General features: G+C 36.3%; 1 pseudogene; it reads left to right on the forward strand.

Moving 5' to 3' along the window:
- Positions 1-7,443: 7,443 nt before the first annotated feature.
- On the forward strand, positions 7,444-8,772 carry LOC135229504 (olfactory receptor 5D18-like; annotated as a pseudogene).
- The last annotated feature ends 1,330 nt before the right edge of the window (positions 8,773-10,102 follow it).

The following is a 10,102-nucleotide window of genomic DNA, read 5'->3' on the forward strand; positions in this document are numbered from 1 at the left end:
AATCTTTTTACTCTTTTGGTGGAGCCTTTGGAGGAGCATAGGTGTTTGATTTTTAGGAGCTCCCTGTTACCTACTTTCTCTTCTGGTGTTTATGCACTGTTAGTAATGTTTTATATACTGTTTTTGCTATGTATTAGGGCTCCTAGCATTGTCCCTATTTTTTCTTCCATGATCTGTATTGTTCTAGATTTTATATTAAGGTCAATGATCCATTTTGAGTTAGTTTTTGTGGGTGATGTGATGTATGGGTCTGTTTCATTTTTGTGCAGACGGGTAGCCAGTAATGCCAGCACCATTTGTTAAAGATATTCTCTTTTCTTCATTTAATGGACTATAGTCCTTTGTCAAATATCAACTGCTCATATGTAGATAGATTTATGTCTGGATTCTCAACTCTGCTCCATTGGTCTATGTATCTCTTGTAGTACCAGTACCAGACTGTTTTGACTACTGTGGCAGTGTAATAGTTTCTAAAATCAGGTAGTGTGAGGCATCCCATTTTGTTTTTCTTTTTCAGTAATACCTTACTTACCAGGGGCCTCTTTCCCTTCCATGTGAAGTTTATGTTTTGTTTCTCCATCTCGCTAAAAAAGTGTCATTGTTTTTTGGATTGGGATTACATTGTATCTATAGATTGCTTCAGGTAGAACAGACATTTTTACAACGTTGACTCTCCCTTTCCAGGAGCAAGGTATGTTTTTCCACTTATGTGTGTTTCTTTTGATTTCTTGCAGCAATGTTCTGTAGCTTTCTTTGTATAGGTCTTTTATGTCTCTGGTTAGATTTATTCCTAAATATTTTATCTTCTTGGGGGCTATTGCAAATGGTACCAACTTGGTGATTTCCTCTTTTTCTGGTGTAGAGGAATCCAAGTGATTTTTGTACTTTTATCCTGTATCCTGATACCCTGCTGAACTCTTCTATTAGTTCCAGTAGTTTTCTTGAGAATTCTTTAGGGTTTTCTGTGTGTAAGGTCATGTAATCAGTAAGTAGAGACATTTTTACTCCTTCTTTACAATTTGGATGCCTTTATTTCTTTTTCTAGCCTAATTCCTCTGGCTAGGTCCTCCAGCACAATGTCGAATAAGCCATCCTGTTCTGGTTCCTATTCTCAAGAGGAATGCTTTCAGACTCTCTCCATTTAGGATGATGGTGGCTGTTGGCTTTGTATAAATGCCACATATTATGTTGAGGAATTTCCCTTCAAATCCTATTTTTCTGAAATTTTTTATCGTGAGTGGGTGCTGGACTTTGACAAATAACTTTTTGGCATCAATTGATCAGATCATGTGGTTCTTGTCTTTTGTTTCATTCATATGATGGATTACATTGATTGTTTTTATAATGTTGAACCATCCCTACATACCTAGTATGAATCAACCTTGGGCATGGTGAATTATTTTTTTCATATGTTGTTGAATTTTATTGGTTAGAATTTGTTGAGGATTTTTGCATCTAAGTTCATGAGGGATAAGTCTGTAATTTTCTTTGGGTGTGTGTGTGTGTGTTGGTCTGTTTACCTGGTTCTGGTATCAGAGAAATACTGGATTCATAGAATGAATTTGGGAGTATTCCATCCTTTTTTATGCTCTGAAATATTTTCATGGTAGTGGTGCTAACTCTTCTCTGAAAGTTCGATTGCATTCTCCAGTGAAGCCGTCATGGCCGGGGCTTTTGTTGTTGTTGGGATTTTTTTAATTACCTTTTCAATTTCTTCTTTTGTTATAGGTTTATTTAGTTGTTCTATCTCTGTTTGCATTAGTTTAGGTAGGGATTGTGTTTCTAGAAAAAAGTCCATTTCTTCTGGGTTTTGAAATTTGTAAGCATACAATTTTTCATAGAAATCTGATATGATTCTTTTAATTTCAGTTGGATCTATTGTGATATCACCCATCTCATTTCTTTTTTGGGTTATTTGCTTCCTCTCCTTTTTTTCTTTTGTCATTCTGGCCCATGGTTAATTGAATTGGTTAATCTTTTCAAAGAAACATCTTTTGGTCTTGTAAAATCTTTCAATTGTTTTTCTGTTCTCTATTTCATTTAATTCTGCTCTAATTTTTATTATTTGCTTTTTTCTACTAACTGAGGGTTCCTTTTGTTATTCCATTTCTATTTGTTGAAGTTTTATGCATAATTCTTTGATTTTGGCTCTTTCTTTTTTCTTCTTTTTTTTTAATGTGTTCATTTATTGCTATAAATTGACTGCTGAAGTCTGCTTTAGTTGTGTACCAAAGGTTCTGATCAGAAATGTTTTAATGATTGCTGGATCATAGGATTCTTTTGTTTCTAGATTTTGGAGAAAGCACCATACCATTTTCCATAGTGGTTGTACCGTTTAAAGATACACCAACACTGGTAAGGATTCCAATCTCCCCACATTCTTGTTAACATTTATTGTTATCTGTAGTTTTTTAATCAGTGGAATTTGAGCCTGGTAAGAAGATATTTCATTGTAGTTTTGATATGCACCTCTCTAATGGAAACCCTCGTGGCACAGTGGTTAAGTGCTATGGTTGCTAAGCACAAGGTCAGCAGTTCAAATCTACCAGGCGCTCCTTGGAAACTCTATGAGGCAGTTCCACTCCGTTCTATAGGGTCGCTATGAGTCAGAATTGACTCGACGACAGTGAGTAAAGGTAAGGTAATAGCTAATAAACTTGAAAACCTTTCTTACGTTTATTGGCTGCTTGGATATCCTCTATGCTGAACGTTCTGTTCATGTGTTTGCCCATTTTGTGATTGGGTTGTTTGTATTTTTGTTGGTGAGTTGTTGCAATTTTTATAGGTCTTAGATATTAGACCCTTATCAGATAAAACATTTTCAGAGATGTTTTCTCAGTCAGTAGGTTTTCTGTTTACTCTTTTAATAAAGCTTTCTGCTGAGCATAAACTTTTAATATTTATGATGTCACATTTATCTATCCAACATAAATGGTGGATATACACATGGACCTTGTCATATGGAATACGCAGTAATCAAATTGACTACATCTGTGGAAAGAGTCTATAGAAAAGCTCAATATCATCAGTCAAAACAAGGCCAGGTACTGACTGTGGAACAGACCATCAATTTCTCATGGGCAAGTTCAAGTTGAAACTGAAGAAAATTAGAACAAGACCGGAGGGCCAAAATACAACCTTGAGTATATCCTACCTGAATTTAGAGACCATCTTAAGAATAAGTTTGACACATTGAGCATTAACGACCAAAGGCCAGATCAGTTGTGGAATGACATCAAGGACATCATACATGAAGAAAGAGCTCATTAAAAAGACAGGAAAGAAAGAAAAGATCAAAATGAATGTTAGAAGAGACCATGAAATTTGCTCTTGAAAATCAAACAGCTAAACCAAAAAGCAGAAATAATGAAGTAAAAGAACAGAACAGAAGATTTGAAAGGGCAGTGTGAGAAGACAAAGTATTATAATGACTTGTGCAAAGAGCTGAAAATAGAAAAACAAAGGGGAAGAACGTGTTTGGCATGTCTCAAGCTGAAAGAACTGAAGACAAAATTCAACCTTCAGGAGCAATAGTGAAGATTCTAAGGGGAAGTATTAAACAACACATGAAGCATCAAAAGAAGATGGAAGGAATATACAGAGGCATTATACCAAAAAGAATTTGTTAATATTCAACCATTCCAAGAGACAGCTTATGAAAAGAAACCCACGGTACTGAAGGAAGAAGTCCAAGCTACACTGAAGGCATTGGCAAAAAACAAGGCTCCAGGAATCTATGAAATATCAATTAAAATATTTCAACAAACGAATGCAGTTCTCGAAGTGAACACTCCTCTATGCCAAGGAATTTGGAAGACAGCTATCTGGCCAACAGACTGAAAGAGATCCAAATTTATGCCTTTTCCCAAGAAAGGTGATCCAACTGAATGTAGAAATTATATAACAATATCATTAATAGCAGATGCAAGCAAAATTTTGCTGAAGATCATTCAAAAGCAAGTGCAGAAATATATCCACAGTGAACCGCCAGAAAATCAGGCTGGATTCAGAAGAGGATGTGGACCCAGGGATATCATTGCTGATCTCAGATGGATCCTGGCTGAAAGCAGAGAATACCAGAAAGATGTTCACCTGTGTTTTACTGACTCTGCAAAGGCATTCAACTATGTGGATCATAACAATGTATGGATAAAATTGCTTGTGAAGAATGGGAATTCCAGAATACTTAATTGTGCTCATGAAGAACCTGTACATAGATGAAGAGGCAGTTCAGACAGAACAAGGGGATACTGTTTGGTTTAAAGTCAGAAAAGTTGTGCATCAGAGTTGTACCCTTTCACCACACCTATTCGCTTTGTGTGCTAAACAAATAATCTGAGAAGCTGGACTATATGAAGAAGAACGGGGTATCAGGATTGGACGAAGACTCATTAAAAACCAGTGATATGCAGATGACACAACTTTGATTGCTGAAAGTGAAGAGGACTTGAAGCACTTACTGATGAGTATCAAAGACCACAGCCTTCAATGTGGATGCACCTTAACATAAAGAAAACAAAAATCCTCACAACTGGACCAATAAACAGCATCACAATAAAAGAGGAACAGAATGAAGTTGTCAAGGATTTCAGGTTACTTGAATCCACAATCAACACCCATGGAAACAGTAGTCAAGAAATCAAATGACGCATTGCATTGGGTAATCTGCTGCAAAAGACATCTTTAAAGTGTTAAAAACCAAAGATGTCACTTTAAAGACTAAGGTGCCCCTGACCTAAGCCATGGTATTTCAATCGCCTCATATGCATTTGAAAGCTGGGCAATAAATAAGAAAGGCAGGGAAGAACTGACACCTTTGAATTACAATGTTAATGAAGAATATTGACTAGACCATGGACTGCCAAAAGAACGAACAAATCTGTCTTGGAGGGAGTACAGCCAGAATGCTTCTTGAAAGCAAAGATTGTGAGACTTTGTCTAACATACTTTGGACATATTATCAGAAGGGATCAGCCCCTGAAAAAGGACATTATGCTTGGCAAAGCAGAGGGTCAGAAAAAAAAGAAGACCCCTCAACAAGATGGGTTGACACAGTGGCTGCAACAATGGGCTCAAACGTCATAATGCTCATGAGGATGATGCAGGACCGAGCAGTGTTTCGTTTCATTATACAGAGGTTCGCTTTGACTAAATGGCACATAACAACAACAACCACTGTACAGATGATGACACAGTTTTGAACCTGTGTGATTGTGATTCACACAAGTTTTTATAACCAGAAATGACTGGTTTAACACAGGAACATAGCTCTTTGGACTCCAATGCTAGTGGACATTTGATTATTATTTCACTTTGTCAGTCAAAGAGTTCATGAAAATTAATTTACCCTTCAGAAAGGACATTCGCAGGGGCCACTTCAATATTCCTAGATAATGCCTGGATGTTATTTACTTAGAAGTTTTGTTACTGGTAGTATCAGGTCTGGAAATATTTCTAAGATTTGTTTAGACTAATTTACATTTATTAGGGCAAGGATGAAAGTAATACAAAATTCATGTGGGAATTTTGAGGAATTACACTTTAAATTTTCTGTTCTAATATTCATATGAATAAATAAAAACTCACGGTTATTCAGGACAAAAAAAGACTGAAAAAAACAAACTAGAGTAGGAAGCTTAATCCTAAAAAGTTGAAAATAAATTATAAAGTGTCTATTATTAAAATAGTGTTATATTTTGACAAAGAGAAGTTCAAGAGCCATATAGGGGATCTTTCCTTAGCCATTTGAGGAAAAATGGAATTGGATCACTTTCTTACTCCACACATCAAAGTAGGTGATGAAGATAAAGTTTCAAATTTAGTTTACATGAATATACAGAAACTTAATATCAAAAACAAGAGAGAAAAAATTAACATGACAAAAGAAAAAATGAGAAATCACCGCTTCTATAAGAGTTGAGTAGAAAAAGAATATTAGTCCTATAGAAAAATGGACATAAGATATGATTAAAGAGTCCACATTAAAGAAATACAAATAGCTCTAAAATATACCAAGAGTTGTTCAGTTGGACTCATAATAATAGAAGCACAAATGAAAACTGCACTTAAGACATTGTTTCTCACCTGTTAGAACAGCACACAGCGTTCAGTCAATTCATATTTAATAATGTGTCTCCTATTGATATAGGGTCACTATGAGTCAGAATCAACTGGATGGCAGTGGGTTTGGTTTGTTTTTTTTTTTTTGGCATTGATACATATACCTGATAATTATGGGAGAGTATGGCAATGTCCAGGAGACTCGGGAAGATGACTTTGAAATATAAATGTTTCTTATAAAATTTCCCTAATGATACCGTAATTTTCCTCCAGGCTTTGCAGTACAGCGGATAAAAGTACTTAATTTTAATTGCTTAGTTATTGTCCTCTTGAGAATGGGGCAACATATAGTCTCTAGGGTTCACGACCCAAGGTTGTGACTACAGATGTTTAACATTGCATATACTTCACTCCCATCCAAGTTTCCCAGATGCAGGAGAAGCCTTCTCTTTGCCGTTAGCAGGTTTGTTTTAAAATTTGAAAGACATAATGATATTAACTTCAATATAGGGTATCTAGAAAACAACTAAGGGGGAAAATGCAAACTTTAGATGCAGACAGTTCATGAGGAATATAGAGTCAGGGCAAAGGGTGCATATCTGATCATGCAAGGAACAGGATGTGCACCCTTTATGCATAGAGCCATGCATAGAGGACTTGACTCTTCAATAATAGTGCCCTGGATGAGGACCTGGGGTTGGGGAATAGATGTGCCCTGACAGTTTTGGGAATGTGTATTTTCTTCTGTAAATTTTTTGGAGCAGTTGTCAAGGTAGAATCAACAAGTATTTAAGCAGAACGGAATAATCATTGATTAGGCAGAATCTTTACTAAAAGGATCTCTCTCTCTATCATCTATCTATCTATCTATCTATCTATCTATCTATCTATCTATCTATCTATGCATCATCATCATCATCTACAATCTCTCTCTCTCTCTCTATCGTCTATCTATCATCAATCTATCTAACTTTCAAGCCTTAATTAGGATTACAAATTACCATGTAATCTCTGGAGCCCTTGTGGCATAGTGGCTAAGAGCTTGGCTGTTAATTAAAAGGCTGACAGTTTGAATCCACCAGCCACTCCTTGGAAAACCTGTAGGGCAGTTCACCTCTATCCTATAGGGTCATTATGAGTTGGAATCGACTGAATGGCAACGGGTTTTTATGTAATCTCGAAACCTCATATTTCATATATTTGAAAATACTAAAAATTAGACTTGAGAACTTAAAGTTCAAATCAATGGCTTTATTGGTTTTCCTTAAGAAAAACTTTTTAAAAAGTTATCATGTTTTAAAATTTTGGAAGTTTAGCATTTCTCAATTAATAAACACATAGATTCTGAAAGAAATATCTTTTCCAGTCTCAGGGAAGGATAGTTAACTAAGCATCCTACATCCTAACTATGTTTAATTTTTTTTTTTTTAATTTCCAGGATTGATTCAGATTTTAACAAACAGAAGCCATGTCATTTTCAGAGAGAAATAAAAGTGGGGCCATGTTCACTCTTTTGGGCTTCTCAGATTGCCCAGAACTGCAGGTTCCCCTCTTCGTGGTATTTCTGGCCATCTACAGTCTCACTGTTGTAGGGAATCTTGGGATGATTGTAATCATCAAAATTAACCCCAAACTGCACACCCCCATGTACTTTTTCCTCAGCCACCTCTCATTTGTGGATTTCTGCTATTCCTCTATCATTGCTCCCAAGATGCTGGTGAACCTAGTTGTAGAAGACAGAACCATTTCGTTTTTAGAATGCGTAGTACAATACTTTCTCTTTTGTACCTTTGTGGTGACTGAATCCCTTCTATTAGCTCTAATGGCCTATGACCGCTTTGTGGCCATTTGCAACCCTCTGCTCTACACAGATGCCATGTCCCAGAGACTCTGTGCTATGCTGGTGGTGGGATCATATGCATGGGGAGTAGGGTGTTCCTTGATACTCACATGCTCTGCTTTGAAATGATCTTTTCATGGTGCCAACACAATCAATCACTTCTTCTGTGAGTTCTCCTCACTTCTTTCCCTTTCTTGCTCTAATACTTACCTCAGTGAGTTGTTGCTTTTTATCTTTGCTACTTTTAATGTGGTGAGTACATTACTCATCATTCTCACATCTTATGTGTCCATTGTTGTCACCATCTTGAAAATGAGTTCAGCCAGTGGTCGTCATAAGGCATTCTCTACCTGTGCCTCTCATCTGACTGCCATCACTATCTTCCATGGCACCATCCTGTTCCTCTACTGTGTACCCAACTCCAAAAACTCCAGGCACACCATCAAAATAGCCTCTGTGTTTTACACAGTGGTGGTCCCCATGTTAAATCCCTTGATCTACAGTCTGAGGAATAAGGATGTCAAGAATACAGTCAGCAAGATAATGGATGCTAAAGTCTTTTCTCATTAAACATATTATTTTAGTAGAATTTGTCACCAATTTATAAACAAAGTACTTCCAAAAAGATTATTTTAAAAGATACCTTTAAAATTAATCTTTAATACTGTACAATGGTAAGGATATGGAATTTTGGTTCAAAGAGACTAATCTTGGCTTTGTCTCCTCATTGCAGGAAAAAAAATCACCACCTCTAATTTTAATTTTTAAATCTATGCAACTGTGATAACAGGAACTGGGTCATAATCTGATAATGAAGACCTAAAGATAATATAGATACCATGAAAGGCACCTTGCAAAATCCGAATAAACATTAATTCCATCCCTCTTTCTTATAAGGTCCTTGGAGTATAGTAGGTTCTAAGCAAACGCATTTTTTGATGACATATCTACAAATGGCAATAAAGATAAGACATAGGCTTTGCCTTCAAAACAAGGGATGCGTAATTTGGTGGTAACGCTGGAGCAATAAAGAAAGGGGCTATTGTAAACGTCAGACTATAAGAAATATATTAAAAGGCTTGAGGCAAGGAACAGTTCAAATCCATTTAGGGAGATTAGAAATATGTCTTCAGAAATGAGGTATTGTTTTAAGTTGGCATGGAGTGTGGATAGAATTTTAAGAGACACATTTCAGTGAAGAAGGCATTTTTTTCAGGAGAGACTAGAATAGACAAACTCAAGGAAATGAGAATGTAACATCAAGTCAACCAATTTGTTATTGACTGAATACTGTATAATGTGTGTGATTGCATCTGTGTGTGTGTGTTTATGTGTGTGTGTGTGTGTTTGTGGTATCTTATACTCAGGTTAAATTGACATGACTGAAAAGCTAAATAAATATTTTCTATAACCTGAACATGTTTTAGAAAGAGTACCAGTGTAATAGAATGATTAGTTCGATAGGCTTTACCAAAGGCTTAGAAATAGATGTCAGAAAACCAGTATATGCAAAAAATTGGGACATTGAGTGGCTGCTCTATCTGTGTTTTATGCTATTATTTTGCATACTCAGCCATCAAAAATGTTATATATGATTTCTTTATAGTTTTTGGAACATGGGCATAATTACTGAATCCTTTTTTCAACAGAGCTCTCAATTTGACAAATCCTTGAATGCAGCTTTTACCTTTGTGAGTTATTTTGTCTAGCAGAGGTGGCAAAAATGACATTGAAGCAAGTTCCAAAACTTTGAGAGATTTCAGGATTTTGCGCACACTCTTGGAAACCTGGGAAGCTGCCATATGAACAAACAGACTAGAATATTGGCTAATGAGGGAAAAATAACCCAGTTGCCTGCTCATTCCATTGTACTATGTGGCCTTTAGCCCACCACTAGATTTGAGAATGTGACCCTCTTATGTCAGCTGACCTGCTAGTTGATCTCATAGACCTAAGTAAGCTCAGCCCAGATCAGCCAAGCACAGACCAGATCAGCACAACTGCCCACCTGACCCATATAATAGTGAGCAGTAGTAATGATTGTTAGTTTAATAAAAACATTTTTGGATGTTTTCTTTGTGTAGTCAGTAGAGTCACTCACTTTCTCAGGTTCTGGCAAGGTTACCATAAACATATTCCCAAGGCTTATTATATGGCGATGTAGGCTATTGGTTATTCTTCCATTCAGAGGCTCCTTGTTTA

This window comes from Loxodonta africana, unplaced genomic scaffold, assembly GCF_030014295.1.
Source record: "Loxodonta africana isolate mLoxAfr1 unplaced genomic scaffold, mLoxAfr1.hap2 scaffold_32, whole genome shotgun sequence".
NCBI classification, from domain to species: domain Eukaryota; kingdom Metazoa; phylum Chordata; class Mammalia; order Proboscidea; family Elephantidae; genus Loxodonta; species Loxodonta africana.